Below are 5278 nucleotides of genomic sequence, written 5' to 3'. Positions count from 1 at the left end.
CCCCCCCCCCCGAATCTCCGCCCCATCCAACCCCCCAGCCCCCTTATCGTGCCACTCAGACCAGCATGTCTGGCTCTGCGCAGCGCCAGACACACTGCTGCATACATGCTGCCGTGCTTCCCCGCGGAGCCACAGCCACCCCCCCCCCAGCACCTGCCTTCCAGATTTGAACACCTCAAAATTCAGGAGTGCTCAAGCTCAGTTTGGGCAGCTGTTACTTCATTTCTCCCAAATCAAATATACTGATCCACTGTAACTTGCTGTAGAAAAAGTAGGATAAAATTGAGCAAGAAATGCTTCCCAGTGGTTATTCGGACTGGAATTGCTATTTTCAACAGTCATTGCCTTTTTGTTTGTTTGTTTGTTTAAAAGGAAGACAGTGATATTGCATTGGGAAATTCCCCATAGAAAGAAAGAGTGGAACAAAAGAATAATAAAGGCACCTCAACTTTTCCTCATTTATGTAGGACAGTCTTATAATATGCATCCAGATATCCTTCAATCACAAAAGCTGAAAATTGTTCCACTTTACTGCAGTTCTGTAACCATATGGGAACCAATCCTGTCTGTGTTCTGTGCACATGTAAAATTCCTGCTGAATGACCTGCCGTGGGAGCGAGTTACCAGTGACCCCGGGCTGCAGCGGAAAGAGGGTGCAGGTGGGGGAGAGGGGGAGAGAGCCCAGGGCTGGGGCGGCCGGAGGTGTGTGTGGGGGGCAATGAGGGGGGGAATGAGGGAGCCCAGAGCTGGGGCGGCAGGGTGGGTGGGGAGAGCCCAAAGCTGGGGCAGCAGGGGGGTGCGGCGAGGAGCCCAGGGCTGGGACGGGGGGCAGCCAAATTTTTTTTTGCTTGGGGCGGCAAAAAACCTAGAGCTGGCCCTGTAGCAACTGCAGCTTCTTAAAGGATGCAGGGAGAGCAAAATGTCTGTTCCTTTCTGTCCCTGTCCCGCCACCCCTCTACTCAACAGGTTCATTGGAGTATACTAGGAATAAAATACAATAAGTGTCAAATGAAAAATTGCTTTGGGTCAAGAAAGTGAGATTGTTTCCTCCTTGCCTGAGTGTGTGAAAAGCACTGCATGATTGACATGATAAAATATGATAGCGTAATGGTTGCTACATGCCTTATGATGCATAATAAGGTATTTGAGCTCAGTCCAATTTGATGTCCACCATCTAAACAGGACAATTCTAGACTTTCCAAGCCTGAGTTTGGAGAATATCAGCACCTGGAGAATTTCAAATGAAAAGTAAATGATTCTGCAAATTCAAGTACACAATCCTGAAAGAATTTTGCTCTTGAGGTTAGAGCAAGGGAATGGGAATCCCCCACTTGTGGGTTCAATTGCTAGCTGTATCTCTTTGGGTGAGACACTTAGGGTAAATACTTTCATATGTGGGCGTCTAAAGGTAGATGTCTAAATCCATATTTAGACATTTAAATAACATTTCTGATTTTCGAAGAAGCCAAGCACCCACAACTTCCACTGAAGTCAACTGACACTGTAGGACTCGCTATCTCCCTCCTTGCTTTGAGCATGCAGTTGCAAAAGGGAAAAATCCAGAGGGTTTGAAACAAGGCTGGCCCTAGGTGTTTTGCTGCCCAGAGTGGAACGTTTTTGGTGCCCCCCGAGAGAAGCAGATGAGCAAAAAACAAAAACAAAGTGGCCAAGCAGAGAGAGAGAGAGAGGCGAGGGGAAAAAACCAAACAGCTGTGTGGCCAAGCAACGTAGTGCCCTTGATGTCGATTTGTCGCCCCCCTGAAGTTGGAATCCAGAAGGACTGCCCTGATCGCCTGCCTCTAAGGCCTTGAAATGGAGAATGCAAATACCTTACTGATCAGCGATGCTGGGAGAAGAAATACAGAGTTAATGACAATTTTTAAAGGGCGTTTAGCAAAGTATCATAGCTTTGGATTTTAAAACTTGATGCCTAAAGTTAGGCACCTGAATCCATATTTAAAATTTAGGCACCTAAATAATTGGCCTGATTTTCAGAGGAATTGACCATCTATAGCTCCTAGTGACTTAAATTGGAGTTGTGGATGCTTGGTACTTCAAAAAATCTGGCCCCAGGACACTTATTTAGAGGACACATATTTAAATCTAAATATGGATTTAGGTGCGTAGCCTTAAGCATCTATGTTTGAAAATGTAAGCCTATGTTATTACAGGGGTGCAGGTAGCACTGCCTATAGATAAGGTTATCTGATCCTTTCTATTTTAAGACCCTCTTTAAAATTACTTATAACTTTGCCAAATTTTAACTGTTTGGGCTGAAATTTTCCTGCTGGGTGTCTGCCTCAGGCTGAATTTATTTCTGGAATTTTTCAGCAAAAATAGTTTAGCTGTTTCCAAAGAAAAGGCTCAGGGAAAATACCTTGTTTTGTCCATGTTAAAAAATCCTAACAATCATTTCATTGAGAAGCTCTAGCACCTCTTATGTATTGAAGTAGAAACTGGATGTGGGAAGGGGAGTAGCTCGTGTCAGATATGTACTTTTCACCATTCCTGTGAACGTATGTGTGACGGGTTGGATCACAGAACCCCCTTTGGGAGCTGCCAACTGATGTGCCAAGTCTACTTCTGCCCCTGCTTTCCCTGCCCCGTCAGCTTAGGACTTCAGTGCCCTGCCTGGTTTGAGCCAGACTCGCTAGCCTGCTGCAAACCCAGACCCAGATCTGAATCATGTCCCCTAACCACTGTAGGCTTACCTGAAAGAAGCTTACAGAAGTGTTCTTGTCTTTAACACTCAGATGCCCAACTCCCAGTGGGGTCTAAACCCAAATAAATCCGTTTTACCCTGTATAAAGCTTATACAGGGTAAACTCATAAATTGTTCGCCCTCTATAACACTGATAGAGAGATATGCACAGCTGTTTGCCCACCCAGGTATTAACACATACTCTGAGTTAATTAATAAGTAAAAAGTGATTTTATTAAATACAGAAAGTAGGATTTAAGTGATTCCAAGTATTAACAGCCAGAACAAAGTAAGTCACCAAGCAAAATAAAATAAAACATGCAAATCTATGTCTAATTAAACTGAATAAGATAATCTCACCCTTAGAGATGCTTCAGTAAGTTTTTTCCTCAGACTGGACACCTTCCAGGCCTGGGCACAATTCTTTCCCCTGGTACAGCTCTTGTTCCAGCTCAGGTGGTAGCTAGGGGATTCTTCATGATGGCTCCTTCCCTTTTGTTCTGTTCCACACCTTTATATATCTTTTGCATAAGGCGGGAATCCTTTATCCCTCTCTAGGTTCCCACCCCCTCCTTGTCAATGGAAAGACACCAGGTTAAAGATGGATTCCAGTTCAGGTGACAGGATCACATGTCATTGTAGGACTTCAAGCCTTCATTTCTCCCAGCCAGACTCACAGGAAGGCTTGCCTGCAAACAGAGCCATCCACAGTCAATTGTCCTGGTTGATGGGAGCCATCAAGATTCCAAACCACCATTAATGGCCCACACTTTGAATAATTACAATAGGCCCTCAGAGTTATATTTCATATTTCTAGTTTTAGATACAAGAGTGATACATTTATACAAATAGGATGACCACACTCAGTAGATTATAAGCTTTGTAATGATACCTTACAAGAGACCTTTTGCATGAAGCATATTCCAGTTATATTATATTCACTCATTAGCATATATTTATAAAATCATAGAGTGCGACATCAGAGTATGTCCAAAATTTGACCAAGTGAAGCGGCTCTCAAAATCTCAGTTTGCACCTGCCTACTAGAGACTTTAGAGTTTACTAAATTCTCTGCAGATTCCATCTGCACCAACTATGCTCCAGCCTCCCCATTACAGCTTCTACCTATGACTGGACTCTGCCTGCGGCTGCACCAGTGCCATTGCCCACACAATGACTGAGCATGCTCCTACCAAGGACTGCAGATGCTTAGCAGGATTGTTGCTGCAAATTGCTATGGCTACTCTTGGCAGCTAAGGGCTAATGTGGTGCTGGGCAGAGGAACTGAGAGTCAGCTAGGACTACCATATGTCCGGATTTCCCCGGACATGTCCGGCTTTTCGGTCTATAAATAGCCGTCCGGGGGGGATTTTAAAAAATGTCCGGGATTTCCCCCCGGTCGGCTATTTATAGACAGAAAAGCGGCGGCCAAGCGCCGCTGGGCACCCAAAGCCCCTTCCCAGCTCCCCCCATCCCCTGCAGCCTTACCATGCTGTCCGGCCCCGCAGCTGTCTTCCCCCTCTTCCCCTCCCCTGAACGCTCCGTCCACCTGCTCCTCCCCCTCCCCTGCTTCCCGCGAAACAGATCTTCGCGGGAAGTCTGAAAAGAAGCAAGGGCAGGCGGGCGGCAGCAGCAGGTAAGCTGGGGCGGGGGGGGGGAGGAGAGCTCCGGGGAGGCGCGGCCCTGGCCAAGCGGCTCCCTCTGGCCCGGGCCGAGCGGCGCCCGGCGGCTCCAGCCCAGCTCAGGCCCCAGCGGCTCTGGCCCCGGTTCCGGCCCCAGGGCGGTGACCCCGGTTCCGGCCGAGCAGGCCCGACCCGGCTCGGGCCCCAGCAGCGCCGGCCCTGGTCCCGGCCGAGCACGCCGGCCCAGCCCCGGCCGAACACCTTCGGTCCGGCCCCAAGCCCCGCAACCCCGGCTGGAGTGCAGCCTGATTCCTGGGCTCTTTAAAGCCGGTCCTGGTCAGGGGACAGGGAGGGGGGGTTGAATGGGTCGGGAGTTGTGGGGGAGCTGTCAGGGGGGCAGGAGTGTGGAGAGGGGTTGGGACAGTCAGGGACAGGGAGCAGGGAGGGTTAGATAGGTCTGGGGTTCTGGGGGGGCTGTCAGGGGGGCAGGGGTGTGGAGAGGGGTTGGGACAGTCAGGGACAGGGAGCAGGGGGGGTTAGATGGGTCAGGAGTTCTGGGGGTCCTGTCAGGGGGTGGGGAGCAGTTGGATAGGGCATGGGAGTCCCCAGGGGTCTGTCTGGGGGCGGGGGTGTGGATAAGGGTCGTGGCAGTCAGGGGACAGGTAGGGTAGTAGGGGGTTCTCAGGAGGGGGCAGTCAGGGGACAAGAAGCAGGGTGGCTTAGATAGGGGGTGGAGTCCTAGGGGGCAGTTAGTGGCAGGGGTCCCAGGAGGGGACAGTCAGGGGACAAGAGTGGGGGGGGGTGTTGGTGGTTCTGAGGGGGGCAATCAGGGGGTGGGAAGTGGGAGGGAGTGGATGGGGCAGGACAGGGGCGGGGCTCCTCTCCCCCCCCCCCCCCCCCCCCCCCCCCCCTCCCTGGCCCCTGGGCACATGGGGGTGGGGGAGCGAGGGGGGGG

The sequence above is a fragment of the Trachemys scripta genome, chromosome 4 (genome assembly GCF_013100865.1).
Source record: "Trachemys scripta elegans isolate TJP31775 chromosome 4, CAS_Tse_1.0, whole genome shotgun sequence".
In the NCBI taxonomy this organism is placed as follows: Eukaryota; Metazoa; Chordata; order Testudines; family Emydidae; genus Trachemys; species Trachemys scripta.
This window is presented reverse-complemented; position numbering follows the sequence as displayed.